The following is a 21,377-nucleotide window of genomic DNA, read 5'->3' as shown; positions in this document are numbered from 1 at the left end:
AGACAGAGCTATACAGGGGGGACAGAGGAACCACACAGGCACAGGGGTCCGGGCCATGGAGTGTAAGGGGAAAAACTCCACACATTTCAGCAGCCTGCAAGAGTACCACCAATATCACGGTACCCGAGAGTACTCAACAAATACCTTACACACTGCCAGAATGAGCCTAGAGCTAGAAGAGACCTAAGGAAATGGGTACCTCCTTAAGAAGAATTTCTGACTCCCCGGCCACGCTACCTGAATCTACTTTCTCTCGTGGTCCTTACAGACTCCAGTGTGTTCCTTCTATATTTTTTTAAAATTAAAAAAGATATTATTAAAAATTTATTTATTTATTTGCCTGTACTGGGTCTTAGTTACATCATGTGGGATCGTCAATCTTCGCTGCGGCATGCAGGTTCTTTAGTTGTGGCATGTGGGATCTAGTTCCCTGACCAGGGATCGAACACGGGCACCCTGTATTGGGAGCACACAGTCTTAGCCACTGGACCACCAGGGAAGTCCCAGTGTGCTCCTTATTTAAAGTTCTATTTCACAACTTACCATGTGTTCTCTCCTGCCCTAAATGATCCTGTTCTCCTTGAGGACAGGAGCTGTGTCTCACACCCACGAACTAGCACAATGCCATGCACACAAATGCAGCTAGAAATCAAGATTTTTTTCAATGAATGGATGTCCCAAAACATCAACAGAGGCATTACGATGTCCAAGATACCAGGTTTTTAAAAGCCGGGCAGGTGACAAGGAATATAAGTAGTAAGAAAGTCCTTTATATTTCAAAAAGAACGTCATTGAAATTATTCACATATTTAATACCTGAGCAAGTAAAGTGATAACTTGCAATATTCTGTGAACAGTTATCTATGAACTGAAATCTCCTTCCTCTATAACCGCAGGTTCTGATTTTACTTATCCTTCAAGATCTCTCGCCTCTATGACGTGATTGCTTTTTCCCTGGAACTCCCAAAGCTTATCAGCACAAAGTTGGGGAGGATATGAAATCGGAAGGAACCCTCATACATAGCTGGTAGGAATATAAAATAGTGCAGCCATCTTGGAATACATTTTGGCAGTTCCTGGAATTTTAAAATACAGAGTGACCGTATGACCCAGTGGTAAGTATATTAGTAGTACCTACCTCTCTTCCCACACTTTCTGCCTCAGAAGGTTTCCGAGTACTAGTACTTCCTCTTCCCACGCCAGGGCAAATGTTGCTCATTGACTACAGCTCTATTTCTCAATGAGTTCACAGGAAGCCTCCATATACTTTTCATGAAAGACAAACCTCCAAGTGACAACTAGCACTCAATCTGAGTTTGTCTGTGAAGTAAAACACGTGTGCCCTCCACCCCAGAGCAGAATGACGCTTGCATGTTCAAGCTCCCTGAGGCCACAGACCATTTCTCACATATCACTGAAAATCTCAGAGACCTTAGCAGGATGGCAAGGGGATAGGAGGCACAGAGGACATACTGGATGAAAGAAGGCATGAACACGCCTGAATTCCCCAACAACACAAGAGGAATGTGGTGGCTTAGCCTGTCTTTATTTCTAGCTTTCCCGTCCCTTCTCCTTCACTATTAATAACATAATTTACATCAACATGGAATATGCAATCATATCCTATTTGCTTAGTAGTTTTTTTCTAAATAGGCTTTTTGTTTCAATTTTATAATTATATTTTAGAAGGAAACTTTATATCATGATCACTAATAGAGAACTACTATCACCTGCCATAAACAGAGGGAGGGGACATATGTATACCTATGGCTGATTCATGTTGATGTATTGCAGAAAACAATACAATATTGTAAAGTAATTATCCTCCAATTAAAAATAAATAAATTTTAAAACAAACAAAATTAAAATAGAAAATAAAGAACACTGAAAACAAACACAGGTCTGAGTATCACATGAAAATCATCTCACACCCACCATTGATACACCCATTTGAATGCAGAGTTCCAACATAGCTAGGAGAGATAAGAAAGCCTTCCTCAGTGATCAATGCAAAGAAATAGAGGAAAACAACAGAATGGGAAAGACTAGAGATCTCTTCAAGAAAATTTGAGATACCAAGGGGATATTTCATGCAAAGACGGGCACAATAAAGGACAGAAATGGTATGGACCTAACAGAGCAGAAGATATTAGGAAGAGGTGGCAAGAATACACAGAAGAACTATATAAAAAAGATCTTCACGACCCAGATAATCATAATGGTGTGATCACTCACTTAGAGCCAGACATCCTGGAATGCAAAGTCAAATGGGCCTTAGGAAGCATCACTATGAACAAAGCTAGTGGAGGCGATGGAATTCCAGTTGAGCTATTTTAAATCCTGAAAGATGATGCTGTGAAAGTGCTGCACTCCATATGCCAGCAAATTTGGAAAACTCAGCAGTGGCCATAGGACTGGAAGAGTTTTCATTCCAATCCCAAAAAAAGGCAATGCCAAAGAATGCTCAAACTACCGCACAATTGCACTCATATGGATGGAGGAGCCTGGTGCGCTGCAGCTCATGGGGTCGCTAAGAGTCAGACATGACTGAGCGACTTCACTTTCACTTTTCACGCACTGGAGAAGGAAACGGCAACCCACTCCAGTGTTCTTGCCTGGAGAATCCCAGGGATGGGGGAGCCTGGTGGGCTGCCGTCTATGGGGTCCCACAGAGTCGGACACGACTGAAGCGACTTGGCAGCAGCAGCAGCACACACTAGTACAGAGAAAGCAATGGCACCCCACTCCAGTACTCTTGCCTGGAAAATCCCATGGACAGAGGAGCCTGGAAGGCTGCAGTCCATGGGGTCGCTGAGGGTCCGACACAACTGAGTGACTTCACTTTCACCTTTCACTTTCATGTACTGGAGAAGGAAATGGCAACTGACTCCAGTGTTCTTGCCTGGATAATTCCAGGGATGGGGGACCCTGGTGGGCTGCCATCTATGGGGTCACACAGAGTTGGACACGACTGAAGTGACTTAGCAGCAGCAGCAGCAGCAGCAGCACACGCTAGTAAAGTAATGCTCAAAATTCTCCAAGTCACGCTTCAACAGTATGTGAACTGTGAACTTCAGATGTTCAAGCTGGATTTACAAAAGGCAGAGGAACCAGAGATCAAATTGCCAACATCCGCTGGATCATCGAAAAAGCAAGAGAGTTCCAGAAAAAACATCTATTTCTGCTTTATTGACTATGCCAAAGCCTTTGACTGTGTGGATCATAACAAACTCTGGAAAACTCTTAACGAGATGGGAATACCAGACCATCTGACCTGCATCCTGAAAAGTCTGTATGCAGGTCAAGAAGCAACAGTTAGACCGGACATGGAACAATAGACTGGTTCCAAATTGGGAAAGGAGTACATCAAGGCTGTATATTGTCACCCTGCTTATTTAACTTATATGCAGAGTACATCATGAGAAACGCTGGGCTGGAAGAAGCACAAGCTGGAATCAAGATTGCCGGGAGAAATATCAATCACCTCAGATATGCAAATAACACCACCCTTATGGCAGAAAGTGGAGAACTAAAGAGCCTCTTGATCAAAGTGAAAGAGGACAGTGAAAAAATTGGCTTAAAATTCAACATTAGCAAAACTAAGGTAATGGTATCCGGTCCCATCACTTTATGGCAAATAGATGGGGAAACAATGGATACAGTGACAGACTTTATTTTCCTGGGCTCCAAAATTATTGCAAATGGTGACTGCAGCCATGACATTAAAAGACGTTTCTTGGAAGAAAAGTTATGACCAACCTAGACAGCATATTTAAAAGCAGAGACATTCCTGACAAAGGTCCATGTATTGAAAGCTATGGTTTTTCCAGTAGTCATGTATGGATGTGAGACCGGGACTACAAAGAAAGCTGAGTGCCAAAGAATTGATGCTTTTAAACTGTGGTGTTGGAGAAGAGTCTTGAGAGTCCCTTGGACAGCAAGGAGATCCAACCACTCCATCCTAAAGGAAATCAGTCCTGAATATTCATTGGAAGGACTGATGCTGAACCTGAAACTTCAATACTTTGGCCACCTGATGTGAAGAACCTACTCATTGGAAAAGACCCTGATGCTGGGAAAGATTGAAGGCGGGAGGAGAAGCGGACGACAGAGGATGAGGTGGTTGGATGGCATCACTGACTTGATGGACATGAGTTTGAGTTTGAGTTGGTGATGGACAGGGAGGCCTGGCATGCTTTAGTCCATTGGGTCACAAAGAGTCGGACAAGACTGAGTGACAACTGAACTGAACCCCCGTTGATATGATCACTAGAGGTGGTTTAGTGTGGTGGTGAACCAGAGTCGTGACTCTATCACTCCCTGACTGTGTGGCCTTAGGAAAATGGCATAATTGTTCTGAGCCTCACTTGCCTCATTTTTGATATGAGGAATAATATGAGTAGTTCCTATTTCATATACTTTGAAAACTAAATAAGTTAATCCATGCGAACAGCTCGGTAGGTAGGAAGTGTACCATAAAAGTTAGTCCCCCAACAAAACCAAATCTAGCAACATATAAAAAGGATTATACACTAAAACCAAATGAAATTTACTGCAGAATCTAAGATTGGTTTGCCATTAACATCCAAAAATCAATGAATGTGATAAGCCATCCCCACGGAATAAAGGATAAATCCCACAGGATCATGTCAACACAGGCAGAAAAAGCATTTCACAAAATTCACACTGCTTCATGATAAAAACACTCAACCAACTACAAACAGAAGAGAAATTCTTCAGCCATATAAAGGGCAGCTACAGAAACACCCACAGCCAACATCAGACTTAATGGTGAAAGACTAAATGCTTTCTCCCTAGGATGAGAAAGAAGGCAAAGAGATTTGCTTTCTCCATTTCTATTCAACATTGTGCTGGAGGTTCTAGCCTGGATATTAGAACCATTAAGAAAGACAATGAAATAAGTGATATCCACATTAGAAAGGAAGACATAAAACTATCTCTATGACATGGTTGTGTATGCAGAAAATCCTTTAAAAGCCCACTAGAAAATTACTAGAATGAATAAACATGTCCAGCAAGATTTCAGGATATGAGATTAACGTATGGAAATCAATTGTATCTCTATACATTAGCAATGCTCAATGTAAAAATGAAATTAGGAAAACAGCTCTATTTACAATAGTATCAAAAGTAATAAGACATTTAGGAATAAATTTAGTAAAAAGAATTGTAAAATCTATACTCTGAAAACTATGAAACACTGTAGGAAAACAAAAGAAAGGTCACATAAATGAGGGGCTTCCCATGTGGCACAGTGTAAAGAATCTGCCTGCCAGTGCAGAAGATGCAAGAGACATGGGTTCAATCCCTGGTTTGGGAGGATCCCTGGAGCAGGAAAATGGCAGCCCACTCCAGTATTCTTGCCTGGAGAATGCCATGGACAGAGGGGCCTGGAGGGCTACAGTCCAGGGGTCACGAAGAGTCAGACACGACTGAGCACAGGGCACACGCACGCATACATGAGGTGCATTTTCATAGGCTGGAAGACTTACTGTTAAAGTGGCAATACTTCCCAAACTGATACAGATCTAACACGATCTCTACCGAAATCCCAGCTGGCTGCTGTGCAGAAATTGACAAGTTGTTCCTAAAATTCACATGGAAATTCAAGGGACTGTTTAGAATAGCCAAAACAATCTCAAAAGAGAACAGAATTGGAGGATATACACTTCTTGATTTAAAAACTTACTACAAAGCTACAGTAATCAAACAGTGGGGAATAAGGACAGACATATAGATCAATGGAAAGAACTGAGAATCCAAAGATAAAGTATCACATTTATATTCAATTGATTTTTGACATGGGTTCCAAGGTAATGCAATGGGGAAAATATTCTCTTTTCACCAAATGGTTCTGGGATGGCTGGACACCACATTCAAAAGAATGAAGTTTAACCTCTATCTCACACCATATAACAGATTAATTCAAAATGGATCAAAGACATGAACAGCTAAAGACAGCTAAAACTCTTACAGAAAAAAAGAAGTAAACCTTTGGAATCATGAAATATGTAATGACACCAAAAGCATAAGCAATGAAATAGAAAGTAGGCAAAACTATGCATCATCAAAATTAAATTAAAACTTGTACTTCAGAGGACATTATCACATTATCAAGAAAGTAAAAAGACAATCCACAGAATGGGAGAAAATTGGAAATCATATATCTTCTAGGCATGTAGAATATATAAAGAACTCTTAAAATTCAATAAATAAAAAGACAATCCAATTTTTAAATGGGCAAAAGATCTGAACAGACTTTTCTCCAAAGAAGATATACAAATGGGCAATAATCACATAAGAAGATAATTATTATTCTTAGTCCTCAGGGATATGCAAATCAAAATCATAATGAGATATCACTTCATATCCATTAGAATAGCTATAATAAAAAAGACTGGTAAGTACAAGTGTTGGTGAAGGTGTGAGATTGGAGCCCCCAATCATTGCTGGTAGGAATGTAAAAGAGTGCAGCCCCTTTGGAAAACTGTGAGGCAGTTCCTCACAGTTTAAAACACAGAGTTACCATAAGACCCAGCAGCTGCACTTCTAGGTATATTCCTAAAAGAAATGGAAATATATACTCACAAAAAAACTTGTACATGAATGTTCATAGTAGCATTATTCATAATAGCTTAAAAGTAGAAACAACTCAAATGTCCATCAAATGATGAATGAATAAATAGAATATGGAACATTCATACTATGGAATATTATTCAGCCACAAAAAGTAATGAATTATGGATACATGCTACATCATAGATGAACTTTGAAAATATTATACTGAAAGAAGCGCAATATGCTTTTTAAAGGAAATATCCAGAATAGGTAAATCCACAGAGAAATAAGGTAGATTAGTAATTGCCTAGATTTGCGGTAGATATTGGGGAAAATAGGTGGCATTGCTAAAAGGGCATGATGTTTCTTTCTGGGGTGATGAAAATGTTATAAAAATTCATCCTGACGAAGGTTGCACAACTTTGTGAATTTACTAAAACCACTGAACTGTATGCTCTAAATGAGTGAATTATACAGTATGTGAACCATAACTCAATAAAGCTGTTACCAAAAAATGTTAGAATTTGTATGACCACTTTTGGAGACCTTAGGGTATATATAATACAAGCAGGAGCGGGACAAAGAGAGCGGGAGTGGGAGCCTGGGGAGTCTGGGGAGTCTGCTGACCTTACATGCATGAATGAAAATGAACATGAGAGAAAAGGACAGCAAGAGACACAGCCACACCGACCCAGGGGGAGCCCCTGGACTGTGGGGTGAGCAGAATACCATGAGGCAGGGCCCAAACCGGGCCCTCCTCTGCCTGTTTCTGTGGCCAGGGCCTGGGACTGTCCTGCCAAGGAGTGACTCCTCAGACACAAAAATCTGTGGGTGGGGTGACAGGCTTTGAGATTTAGAATGAGGACAAGTCTCCTACCTGAGCTCTCTCTTTCTACTATGAGGACACTGAGGTCAAGAGATGAGAGGACTTGGGCAGGGTCCCTTGTGTAGTTAGGGGTTGAGCTGGGCCAACATTGCAACTTCCTGGGAGACTGAGGGGAACCTGATGTGACAGTGCTATAAATGAAAAAGAGGAATATTAGGAGGGAGGGAAGGAAGGAAGGAAGGAAAGGAGGGAGAGAACCAGGGAGGAAGAATTCTAATTCTGCAATAAAAGAAAACTCTATGTAAGAAAGGAAATACAATCAAAGGACATACCGTGGCTCTCTAGGGGTCATCATTTACAAGTCTTCATAATGCAGATGCTTTAAACATAATTTAGGTTAAAACAGAGCTCTTACTATATTGTAAGATGCGGGCAGGAGAGGGAGGAGGATGGTGTCAGAAAGTGAACTCTTCATCCATCACAGCAGGAAGTGAAGAGACAGTGCGTAGCACAGATAAATCAAGAAACGGCAGCAGAAGCATATCATTTAGAGATCTGGAGGCAAGTACTGGAAGAAACGGTGAGTTAAAGGCAGCAGCCCTCTACAGGAGGTGGGCACTGGATGCTTGTTTTTCACTGAGTCTTTCAATACTATTTGATTCTTTCAAGCATGTCTATGTATGGCTTTGATCAAAATTTAAAAATTTATTTAAAAGACAACAACCCAAGGCTTCCTTGCTGGCAATCAGACAGCTGGCCCAGTCCACAGCGCTGTCTCAGGCAGCCTCTGCTAAGCAAGTCCCTCCCTGTGGACTTCGGGGCTCAGAAGCCCCATCCCCTGCAGCTTCTCTCACACAGGGGACCTGAGCTCAGAGCAGAGAAGTCCAGGTCAGCCCCGACTTGGGTCTCTGGAGAAGGCCTACCCGCTTCTCTGTTTACAGCAAAGGAAAACATGCTGGTGAGGCTACAGGGCTTATCACTGTATTTGCCGTTTCACTCAGCTTCTTCCTGTGTTGCCAGGGGTGAGGAGGCCTTTCTGTTGACAACCTACCCAGGCAGATCTCACCCTCTTGGGAGGGGCAGTCTTGCCACCAAAGGCAGCTTGCTGATTTGCTCCTGCTGGGACAGGACACCATGGCGGGGGCAGGCGGGGCACCAGTGTGACTTGTATCGGAGGAGAGGGGAGCTGCCTCTCAGAAGCACCTGCTAAAACTCAGAAAGGGAAGCCACCACATCTGCTGTGGAAACAAAGAGCGAGACTTTTGTTCAGTCACTGGCTTGGAGCACGGAAACCTGTTTCGTGGATGTGAAGTTGCAACTTGAATGTGGCTCAGCCTGAAGACTGACATCGGCCCCTGAACCTTTGCCTCACTCTAAAAGGGCAATTTCCCCGCCCGTAAAATATGGAGGTTGGTCTTGTAGTGGTTCTCAACCACGATGGCAAAACCTCTGTTGTGAAGGTTATTGCGGCAACTTGTCCTAATAACAGTTTAAGAAATGAGGCTGGCAAACAAGCTGCTTTTTATGATATGTAAGGGAGGGGTCAAAGTCCTCTCACGGAATCATTGCTTAAATGTTCATCTTTTTTCTTGAGTGGAAGAAAATTGTGCTACAGCTGGGAGGGGGACTGGCTGCTGGGTGTGACCTACTGTATGTTGACACTGTTCATCAAATGCACTGAGGAAAAATGAAAGCAAATCCCAAAACAACTAGATAGGAATCACTGAACCAGAACCTCTCTCAGGGTCATTCCAACTCAAAAGCAAATGACCGTGACTATAAATAGGACACTCCATCCAAAGGGAGTCCTTCAAGACCACGCTTCCCAACAGGGCCTATCCTCTGTGGTCTGAGTATGCAGGGTGCCATAAACCAGCCCATGAACATTCTTGCCTCATGCCTTTGTCAAGCTCTCTCTACTCCCTAGTGAACTGTCTTCTCTCCTTCTCATATCCTACCCTTGATCAGTGTCAAGACCCAATTCAAGACAGACTCCTCCATGAAGGTCTGACCAACTGAACCATCACAAGCTTCACTTCTTGGATTTCCAAAGCACTCACAATCTGGAGTCCATAATTTCCTATTGCATTATAAACTGCTTTATATTTTACTAATTCTTTGAATCACCAAAAGTGACAAGACAAGGATTAACTGTCATCTTTTGCGGGGGCTGACCCATAGCAACTAGCACAGAGCTGGGCACATCCTAGGTATTACTTGCTTAACTAACACTTCATGAACAATTTGCTGAATGCAAGAGCCAATGGTCAACAATCAAAGTCTTCTTTAAAAAAAAAAAAAAAAACACAAAATTTAAATCATCATGGGCCCCTAAGGCACCATATCTAAGTCAGTCTTATTGTAATAAGAATGTAAGGGGATATATTTAGAAGTTTCTTCTGTCATTGTTTCCACCTCAAAAAAATAAAAAGCAGAACTTCATTTCTCTTTCCCCTATGAATGTATAGCATTCTTGGAGGTTGATGGCTGACCCTGAGTTTTGGATTCTTATCTCATCGTTCATATCTTGCCTGAATTGGTCTTAAAGCACCACAACTGAAAAACACAAACAGAATATCATTCTCAGGTATCCCTTCACTTAACACTGAGCTACTGAGTGTCTTCTTTGAGGGTCAGCCCTGCAGAGTCTCTTTGATCTCAACTGGGCCTTTGGTACAGTTAGACAATGCTCTCATTCATTCCCATCTGATTTCTTATTCCACCCACAAAGGCAGCTGTTCCAAACCTCCGGACACCTCCCGCACTCTCCTTACCAGTCCACCACCTTTACTTTCTGCAGAGGACCTCATCTCCTGCATTATTTAGAAGACAGAGACCACACACCATGGACACACTAAATATCTCCCTATTCCATAAAGAGATAAATGCCCGATAACCACTGCTCTACAATGGCCTAAGGATGATGCAAACACGAAATCAAAAGACCTATTGATGATGTCATCATTGAGTCTTTCTTGGGCAGCTCTCCAGGTCATGTTTACTCTCTCCTCTCCTTATACTGTTGCTGAGTTGCCGCAAGTCTATCAAAATGCCACTTAGCCAGAATGATCTCTGCAAGAAATTCTGCCTGAACCCAAGCTCTGCCTTTTCAAAACACTTTCTTTCAAGAATTGGCGCCCACATTGTTTTCACCTCTGCTGCCAGGGTGCAAGAAGTATGACCTGATTGGTGGTCCTCTGAGGCACATCGCACACAGTCCTCAGCATAGTGGCCAGGGCGCGGTAGCCGGTACCCAACCTCTTTGCATCCTGGGAGGCGTCCCACAGCCACTGACCACATTCTGAAGTGTCTTTGTACAGACAAGGCCTTCCAGGGGCCTTGATAGAATCCGTGAATCACAAAGTGCCTTTCAGTTTCCCTTTCAGTTGGCTCAGGGGTACAGAGAGACCACAGATTTGTCTTCTTCAATTGACACACAATATATAATTAATAAATTGTCCCTTTAGGAATGGAGGGCAGCCATCTAAAAGGGCCACACACTCAGGAACTTCCTTCTCTCCTCTGTTTCCAGGGCCTTTTCTTCTTCTCAGACTGGGGTTTACAGACATTATCTCATCCGTGGGCTCCCGTGGCAAAAGGTAGGTAATGAGCTGGGCAGGCTGCTTTCAGTTCCCCAGTTTTCAAAGTCAGAGAGGTAGTGGCTGATTGAAAGGCACACAGCAAGGCAGGGATAAATCCTGCGTCTGAAGACCACAGTATACTGCTCTCTCTCTGCCTGCATGCCCTTAACATTTTTGGTGGGGTTGCAAAATGCTGAATGTACACAGAGGAAGAGGTCCTTCCTGATCTATGTGTTGAAATGTGAGAACTACCTCTGGGTGTCTGCTCAGTAAATTCCTTCCCCCTTCTGTCTGCCTACTCCAGCTACATCTACCTTCAGTGCGCTACTCAGGAACGTGTCCCAGCTGAAGCCCTTACTGACATCCCTGCTTATCAGGCTTTCCTTTGGCTACCTTTAGCAGCTCAACCTGGGACTGGGTTTCATGGTCACAGAGACCAACTGCCCTGGGAAAAGCAAAATCCAGGAACGTTCTGGAGGTACAAGGGTTGATAAGAACTCTGTGTGGACGACACCTCCTTCTCCCAAACTGGACTCCTCTTAGCACGTCAAGGAACTCCTGTCGCTCCTCATCCCCACGCAGTGAAGACTTAACTGACCAACTCACAGAAGGGCTGTTCTTGGACATGGCCACCAGCAATGTAGTGTCCGTTGGGTGACCAGGGTGGAACCTTCCTGGTGGGAGGCCCTCTAAAGCCATGGAATTCTTTAGCAGAATCAACCATGACAACAATAAAAAAATTTGTCATCTTAAATTGACACAATATATAATGTAGCATGAGTCACATTCTTAATGATTATGTCATTAATACACTACAACAATAGACACACACATAAAATAGTATTTACTATGTGTTAGACAGTTTACATAGCATTTTCATGCAGCCCTTGTCTAATGAGAGCATCCAATGAAGTACCAGCTCTTTGCCCACCACAGCTGGCACACTGTGTCACTGCCAGGGGCGGCAGCATCCTCCACCCTCTTGCTCCACCTCCATTACTAATGCAGGGTCCATCCTCTAGACCCTAAACTCAGCTATGCTCCTCAGAACAATAAGACCAAAGGCCTTTTACAAAAGCTCCAATGAGATGACTGATGTCTGGTTTCGTCAACTTCAAGTGAATAATTAATACTTGCCAGTAAAGAAATAGACTCATTGTTATGGTAGCCACATGGAGGCTATAAAAGGCCATTTTGTGCAGCCCTTGGTGGAACCCTGGGGCCAACAGCAGCCAAAAGAAACCTCTTTGAGAGGGTAGGCTGATCATCAAATGTGGAGGCTGGAGGAGCTCAGCACTGTTTTCCAGGAATGCTGTTCCCAATGTTAATCAGCTTGTTGCTTATTCATCACCTAATTCAGCTTTCTGGTCAATGACAGCAGCCGAGGCCCTCTGAATGCCCAAGAGGGCGTAATATATCAGAGGGGACATGCACTATCCCCTCAAGACCTTTTTCCACTTTTTAAATTTTCTTGTCTACTGTCTTCTGTGGGCCAGCCTCTGATTTGATTGGAGTAAAACTCTCTGATCCTGGTGGATTTTACACCCTCCTCCTGGTCTAATGTGTAAAATGACTTTTTCTCTTTCCATTTCCAGCAGGGACTGAACAAAGTAGGCTTGGATGCTTACGGAACCAGTCAGAACTGGCCAGAAAATATAATAAAGCAGCTTAGTGAGCAGAGCTCTAATGCCCCCAGCCAGAGGCTCAGTCTGCAGAACTAGCCAGAGGAACTGGCTTTGTGAGCAATAACACACTCTCCTTGTGGCCTCGGAGCTGCCCTGGCAGATGGCAGCCAGTGCCAACAAGTAACTCTCTATGGGAAAGTCTCACCTCCTCCAAGTGGTCACTGGGTGCTCAATAATACCCTCGAGTGACAGTAACCCTGACCAGTTACACACAAATATACACACACACAACTCTTATGGTATTTTTGTCCTCAGGGCCAAAGTTGCCCTTGCAGCAAGCAAACAGAGCTGACAGCTGCTAGCTGTTGTCATTTCAGCAAGCTGTTCCCCTAAACTGCTACCCAGTTCCCCACCCCCACCTCCAGCCCACTGCCTGAAATTCCACCACTAGAGATATCAAATATTATTTACTTAAAGCTTTATTTTCCATTAAAATACCTCCAAGTTTCTGTTTCCTTTCTGGTCAAATGACTTCTGAAGCACCTGCTCTGTGTCTAATGGGAGATTCTTGTGTATTTAGCTCTTGAGGATTAATGTGTTCACTGGCTCCTTTCTTGAAAACAATTTTTGACATAGGCAAATAGCCAGTGGGGATGGTGGTTCCGCAGGGCAGTATCTGGAACTGGAGGTGGGCGGTCTTAGGGGTCTGATCGTGGAGGAAACAACTTTTAGGTCCTTCACCATCCTGCCAGCAAGATAAACCTAAGATGTTTTGCTCTCCAGCATTTGTGATCTCCATGCCTGCCAGCACGGCTTGCAACAGGGCCTGTGCCCAGGAGTAAGGTAAGACACCCACTGCGCTGGGGACACAGGCAGAAGGTGGAAAGGGGGAGTGTGGGAACCAGCACTCTCCTGATTTTCTCCGCAAGCCGGCAGGACTGCCCCATGCTCCCGGTCTAGCCGTGAAGGCACAAACCAGCCGGCAGGAAAAGATCCTTGTCCTCTTCTTGGCCTGGCTGTAAGGGCCTATCAACCCTTGGCGAGTCTTTCTGCTGTGCTGCGGAAACCAGGCAAGCAGAGGTCAAAGTCAAATTCCCTGGGCTGGGGAGGGCACCTGGGCAGTCCTAGGGTCCTGCTCTGCCAGGTTCTCCATACAGAGAATCATACTCCTGTCGGACCATGCTTCCCACCCCCGCCCCCACTGCACACGAAGAGCACGCCCTTCTCTTCCTTTTCACACGGTGTACCCTTGGAGGGGGAGGGATGTCCTGAAAAGCAGATGCCGCTACAGACAGGTAGGCATCTTCCCGAGTCTTCAGAGCTCAGGAAAACCCAACCTTTACCCCAGGAGTCAGCCCACTCCCCCGCTTCCCCCACCTCCTCTCCCGCCCCCAGACAGCCGGCAGGGAGAGCGATGCTAGGCCGGAAGGCTTCAAAGCGGGTCAGGCGTGTCTCCTCTCTCATTAAAGCCCGCACCCCTAAACATCGCCTCTTCGCCCCTCGCCCCACCCATCTCACGTTCACTGCAGGGAGCTGTGAGCCCAAGGAGGCTGCCAGGCGGGCCCAGGAGGCCCTCGCTGGCCCTGGAGGAGGTGATGGTGGCTGCGGCCGCAGAGGCGGCGGCCGGCGCTATGCAGTACCTGGGTGCGGGGAGACCACCGCCGCCGCCGGGCTCGCGGCCGCTGCAGGTGTCTCCGGTGCTCGGGATGAGCGCCGCGTCCTCCCGGGCCGGTGGCTCCGGCCCAGGCCGCGCACCTGCTGCTGCTGCCACCACCGCCGCGCCCCAGCTCCGCCGTGCGTCGGCGCCTCCCCGCAGGAGGTACGCACTTCGGGGCCCAGAGTGGGCCGGAGAGGGTACGGGGCTGTTCCGGACCTGAGGCCCAGCCTTCGGAGGGTTTCGGGGTTCCCAGGCCGCGCTAGTCCAGCCGCCGAGCCGAGCACCCTCGCGGGGCTCGGAGAAGGGGTGCAGACCCCTCGCGCATCCTTGCGGCCGCGTCGCCATGCCCAGCAGCATCCCGGTCCCCACGCCGGCCCCAAGGCCTGCGAGCCTGGGTCTTACCTGGGTCTGGGGCAGGTCTAGGAGAGCGGCCAGAGGCTACCGCGGGGCCCCGCGCCGGGGCGCAGGATGCTCTGCCGGGCTCCGCTTGGCGGCCGCCGCGCTGGGCCCCGCCCTCGGCCCCGCCCCTCCACCCACCGCGGCTCCGCCTCTGTTCCCGAGATCCCGCCCCTTCGCCGCCGCGGCTGTCACACAAAGAGCCGGAAATGGCTGCGGCCAGGGGCTCCAAGTGCGCCCCTTAGGCCGGCCCGTGCATCCTGGCCTGCATCTCTGACTCACCCCAGCAAGGAGAGCCAACAGCGCCGCTTAGGGTGGACTTGTTCCCCAGGAGCTCCCAGACCTGGAAGCCACACCTGCAGCTGTGGGAGGACTGAAGCTTTGGGCTCCTTTGGTATCTCATAGACCTCGCAGTATTTCCAAGTGCTCATTTATCTCCCTAATATTTATCGAGCACCTGTTTTGCTCCAAGTACCGTGCCAGGAGCAGAGTAGGCACTGGTGTACAAAAGACAGACTCCCTGTCCTTTTGGAGCTTAATATCTATTTAGGAGAGACCAGATAAATTTACCTAGCAAATGTCCAGTTTCAACTGAGAGACATTCTGTGAAGAAAAAGAACAGAGTGAAGGGACAGAAAATAAACCTGAGGGTTGGGGAGAAGGGGTTTCCACCAACAGAATCTGATCCCAAATACTGCTCCACTTGTTCAGAAATACATTCTCACCCTCCCTTTCACTTCCTTGGGGGCAAAGCCCCGAAGCTGCCATCTCTTAAGCAGGGACCTCCCTCAACTTCATTCAGTTCAGTTCAGTCCCTCAATCGTGTCCGACTCTTTGTGGACCCATGGACTGCAGCACATGAGGTTTCCCTGTCCATCATCAGCTCCTGGAGCTTATGCAAACTCATGTCCATTAAGTCAGTGATGCCATCCAACCATCTCATCCTCTGTCATCCCCTTTTCCTCCCACCTTCAATCTTTCCCAGCATCAGGATCTTTCCCGGTGAGTCAGTTCTTCACATTAGGTGGCCAAAGTATTGGAGTTTCAGCTTCAGCATCAATCCTTCCAATGAATATTCAGGACTGATTTCCTTTAGGATGGACTAGTTGGATCTCCTTGCAGTCCAAGGGACTCTCAAGAGTCTTCTCCAACACCACAGTTCAAAAGCATCCATTCTTTGGCACTCAGCTTTCTCACGTCCATACATGACTACTGGAAAAACCATAGCTTTTACTACACAGACCTTTGGTGGAAAAGTAATGTCTCTGCTTTTTAATATGTTGTCTAGGTTGGTCATAGCTTTTCTTCTGAGGAGCAAGCTTCTTTTAATTTCACTGCTGCAGTCACCATTTGCAGTGATTTTGGAGCCCAAGAAAATAAAGTCTGTCACTGTTTCCATTGTTTCCCCATCTATTTGCCATGAAGTGATGGGATCGGATGCCATGATCTTAGTTTTCTGAATTTTGAGTTTTAAGCCAACTTTTTCACTCTCCTCTTTCACTTTCATCAAGAGGCTTTTAGTTCATTCAGGAAGAATTAATTGCCTAACGGACAGAAAGGCAAATACACGGTAACAGGAAGTATTTTCTGGCAAAACCTGAGAAAGAACTGAGAAGACAGGCACCTTTCTCTTCAAGACTTACCTCATTTAGTGCTCTCCACAGAAACAGGTCTCTTTAAGCTTCCTAGTGGGCCCTCAAGCCAGGGGAAGTCAGGCAGCACTGAATTCCAACCCTGGGATCCCTGAACAAGTCACTTCACCACTCTGTGCCTCAGATGCCACCCTGTCTACAATGTGGGAAGATGAATTGCTTTTCCTACTTCACAAGGTAAATAATTTGAAAACACTTGAGACATTTTAAAGTTAAGGGGTAAAGTTTTGCTACAGGGGAACCTTTCTGAAATATTTCTGAAGGGCTCACAAATTTCTAGTTAATCACTCGGCTATTCCTATCAGGGCTATTTATAGAGGAGCCCCATTATTCAACATTCAGCAAAGAACTTGTAAAAGTCTTTGCCCTCACTGATCTCACATCATTTCCCTAGCACACAGCATTCATAATCCTTTGTGGTTTGATGTTACATCACTCATTCTAATTTAGATTGCTATTTCAGAAAGGATGACATATATATATATATACATATATGTCATATATATTAATATATATTCTCACTGGTGCCATGTGAGAAGGCTGTGGGGGTGTTTGTGGAGGATGGCTTTGAAAACCAGAAGTGAAATTTCCTTTTCTTTTTTTTTAATTTTTAATTTCCTACTGTGATCCTTGGGATTTTGGGTGTCAGTTATTACAAATATGTAACAGTGAGAGACTCGATTTTCATTCTAAATGGCATATTATTTTAGATGCTGTAAATTTCTGGAAAACATATTTCTCCCTGTGGTTCCTTCCCTGTCTTTTCATCTTGCAGGAACACATTGCTTAAAAACAAACAAAAAAAGATGATTATGTCTATATTTGGTTAGATCTTGGGCAAAAATAATTTCCTGACCCCTGAATTCTGTTTGCTTACGAGGAGAAGCAACATGATCTTATTGAAACCACTGCTTTGGAAATACGGAGGCTTGCCTTTTGGTCCTGATTTTGCAACTAATTTACCTGAGATAAGTCACTTCACCTATTTCCTCATCTGCACGATGAAGTAGGTTAGATGTACTCCAAGGTCCCGCTGCTTGTGGAATACTGCGTGAGTTAAAACAAAGGACATGCCCAGGCCAGGCTTAAAGTACACTAGCTCTCACTGCTCTCAGGATGGAGCCAGAACTCCTTCCCAGGGCCCGCAAGTGTCTGCATGATCTGTCTCCATACCTCTCCAGTCTCTTCTGCTGTGAAAAAGCTTGCTTTGTTTCAGCTAAGAGGAATCTTTACACTTCCCAAACTTGCTGTATTCTCTCTTGCATTTAGGCTTTGCACAGTCTGGGCTTTTTTGCTTGGCACAATCTCTCTATTTCCTGCACTTTCTACACTTTCCCCCACAATGCTGGCTAACTTCAAGTCATCCTTCTGATATCTGCTCAGCTGTCACTTCCTCCATGACCCCTCCCTGTTTGAATTGGATTAGGGTCAGCGTTCATACTCCCTGGGCTTCCTCTACCTTACTACTTATTATGCTGTGTTGTAATTATTGATATACTTGCCTGTATACCACCATTTGAACATAAAATCTAAGAGAGCAGAGATGGTATCTTACTCTCTATTGAATCTTCAGGGCCTAGTACATAACAGGTGTTCTATTATGTAAAATAATAGAAATAATAGTAAAAGTGGATTGAATAAATAATTGAAAGGGAAATCTTAGCTTACATGTTGCTTGAAACTTGTAGCTCTCTCTCTATTGCCTTCAGACAGATATCCTTCGCATTCAACCCAGGCTGCACCATCAGCAGTGAGAGGACCACAGCTATGAGGCGAGAATTGCTTTGCCGCTTGCAAAGCTATAGGCCACGTATTGTGGTTCTGTGTGTGGCAACGTTGCCTTGTTTTTAGAAGAGCCCTAAGTCAATTAGGACACCTAGGTCTCCGTTTAAAATCCATTGGCAGACCTTGCTTCATGGAAACCAATAGTGGAGCATCTGGAGTGGGCGTAAGAATTAGTTATGAAAACAGGACAGACCCATAGACCTAGAGAATTGGGTTGTGGTTACCGGTGGGGAAAGAATGGCATGAAAGGATAGTTAGGGAGTTTGGGGTAGACATGTACACATTGTGAGATTTACAGCGGCTAAACCAACAAAGACCTACTGTATAGCACAGGAAACTGAGCCCAATGTCATGTGGCAGCCTGGGTGGGAGGGGCGTTTGGGAGAGAATGGATACACATAAATAGGTGGCTGAGTCGCTCTTTTGTGCACCTGAAATTATCACAGCATTGCTGATTGACTATACTCCAGTATAAAATAAAAAGTTTAAATAAAAAAGACACATTCCAGCAACAACAACAACAGAATTGGTTCTGAAGAGAGGAAATATAAATGTTAATAATGGCTAACATTTATCAAGTGCATTATCTCATTTAATGTTTAAAATTATCCTGTGAGGAAAGTGTAACCATTAATCCCATATTATAATTGAGGTAGCTAAGGCAGGCTAGATAACTTGCTCAAGAAAGTGAGACCAAAGCTCATGCTTTTAACTTTTAACCAAATTATATATAGTCTTATTTCCCTCCTCCCAAACAGAATCCTTGTATTCATTACTGTGTCATCTTATTCAAAAAACATATTTAATACAAGTTTTAGTGACATATGGTATTAAAATGTTTCTAAATCAGTAATAATGTTTTTAACAAAGGAAAAAGGATATGAGATGGAGAAAAAATGTGAATAAATACAAAAAAATATCTCCATGTGCAATGAGCTTGCTACAGATTTGATTCATGTAGTCAAACATTCATGTAGTTAGCAGGAAAAGAGAATCTTGATGGTCAGTTGCTCAATTTACATTGTCCATTAGATAAAGCCTGACCACTTGGTTAAAATTGCCTCATTTTACACATGAAAGAATGGGGGCCCAGAGAGGGGAGGGTTGCCCAAGGTCAGCTGGACCCAGACCCAGGGCTTTTCATAGGAAACTGGGTTGCCTATTTCCATTTTTGAATCTGAAATAATTTGTTAAAGCAGATTTTTTAAACAGTTATTGGATGTTTTTTTGGAATCAGTCTCTATGCCAAGTACTGTGTATGGATGGGCAAATTTTATCCTCACAAAATCTTCAGAATCCTGTTGATTTATAGGTGAAATATTGGGGACATCCCCTCTCTTCTTTGCTTTCTTTTTCTCACTGCTCACATCTCACAACTTCTAGAGAACTGGTCTCCCCTGAAGGTCACGTATTTTATGTATAACTTGACAGCAAAGAAACTTTTGTCGTTATTTAAACAAATACTGCTGCTGCTGCTGCTGCTAAGTCGTAATTTTGGATAAGAACTGATAAGGAGACCTCAAGCGTATTCCAGATTTGGAATGCAACAGTGTAGCTGAGGTACAGTGAGTTTGGTGCCACTGTATTCTCAGGGGCTGGCATCGTGGCCCTATAATCAACCCCACCAAATGGTTGGGAGCATGGAATTTGGGAACAGACAGGTCTGGCTTCAGGCCTGCATTCTGCCTCTTACTAATTAGGGGACCATGAATGGTTTTCCTAGTTTACTGAGCCCCATGTGCTGTGTTTGGTTGCTCGGTCGTGTCTGACTCTTTGTGACCCCATGGGCTGAAGCCCACCAGGCTCCTCTGCCCGTGGGGATTCTCCAGGCAAGAATGGAGAGGGTTGCCATGCTTCCTCCAGGGCATCTTCCCAAGCCAGGGATGGAACCCAGGTCTCCCACATTGCAGGTGGAGTCTTTACTGTCTGAGCCACCAGGGAGCCCCGTACTCTGCATCTATAAAATTGAGATGATCATAATTGTTTCTCTCCCTTAGGTTCTTGGAAGGTTAAATGAAACAATCAGTGTCACACTCAGCAGAGCCATCATATGTGCTCAAAAATGGGAGCTTTTGTTTTTTTGTTTTTTTAATTATCATCATGGTTCAAATTTTGACATGATCTCTAGGAAGAATGTGTGATTTGGAATAAGATCTGAGTTCTAATCTTGCTTGTGTTGAGTAGCTCTACAACATCACGCATGCTGTGTGTCACTTCCCTTTTCTATCAAGTGAGACCCCCTCTTCACCCACTCTTCCATCTCAACGCTGCTGGAGAGATCAAACATCATCTTAGATGGGAAAGTGCTTTGAGATATACACACCAGAAAAGCAAATAAATGTGTAGCTTGTCTCAGCTTATAGACGTTTGTACTCAAAATGAACCTGAGAAAATGAAAAGGGACCAGGAACTCCTTGGTAGCTCTAGATGGGTGGAGAGGGGAATGAGTAGATGTGAATCTGGATGGTGAGGAACCAGAATCCACTAAGTTCCTTTAACTGATTCTCCAGCACCTGCTGGCTTTGGGCCCCAAGGTTCCCAGTGCTAACATAGAAATAATGCTGGGGAAGAAGGTGGAATAAGATGTGTTTTTATGCATGTTAGTTTCTCTGGTCTGACATGTTCTTCTAGGTCCTCCCTCTCTTAGGAACTCCCATTCACCCTTTAGGACACAGCTCAAATATCACTTCCTCTGTGAAGCCCTGCCTGGTCCCTTGCATGTTTTCACTCTTTCTCTGTACTCACTGTACTGTGACCTCTGTTCCATCATATGACCTCCAGCAACCCTTTGCGATCACAGTCGATTTTCATTATTTTGTGTTTATGTTTTATAAAGTCACCTGATTTACACATAATCTTGTTTTATGCGTATTTCTGTTCAAAAATGCCTTGTTTAGTATGTATTGTGGATGTATTAACATTGAATTCACAGTCAACAGCATCATAAATCATGCCGAGTGAAATTCACCTAACCCACGTTTACCTTGTAATAGACATCACAGTGTTCTTTTACTTACGTTAGGTAGTACCTCAGTTCTATGCTTAAGGGTCATTTTAAACAGCAAAATGACCAATACAGTGTACACAAGTGCAAAAAGTGTGACACTAAACAGACCTCAGAAAAGACCCTAATTTATGGTATGAGCTGAAATGAGAAGGCAGAGGCGTTGCCTTGTTCAACCTCAGCTGGGAATGTGCTTGTAGAGTGACTCAAATTTTTCATGATTCTGAGCATGGGCATGTCATGAATGACGTGTGTGGAAAGGCTGCAAGAAT

General features: G+C 44.5%; 1 protein-coding gene across 1 annotated transcript in view; it reads right to left on the bottom strand.

The window, feature by feature from the left end:
- Window positions 1-14,776, bottom strand: part of CYFIP2 (cytoplasmic FMR1 interacting protein 2) — a 134,310-nt gene extending 119,534 nt beyond the window's left edge. Inside the window, exon 1 of the mRNA XM_005908330.3 lies at window positions 14,671-14,776. The gene's annotated coding sequence lies outside the window, so the exon portion shown is untranslated. The remainder of the gene's footprint in view (window positions 1-14,670) is intronic.
- Between the last annotated feature and the right edge of the window lie 6,601 nt (window positions 14,777-21,377).

Source organism: Bos mutus, chromosome 7 (genome assembly GCF_027580195.1).
Source record: "Bos mutus isolate GX-2022 chromosome 7, NWIPB_WYAK_1.1, whole genome shotgun sequence".
Classification (NCBI taxonomy): domain Eukaryota; kingdom Metazoa; phylum Chordata; class Mammalia; order Artiodactyla; family Bovidae; genus Bos; species Bos mutus.
The sequence above is the reverse complement of the archived record's forward strand: the minus strand, read 5'-3'. Positions and strand labels throughout refer to the sequence as shown.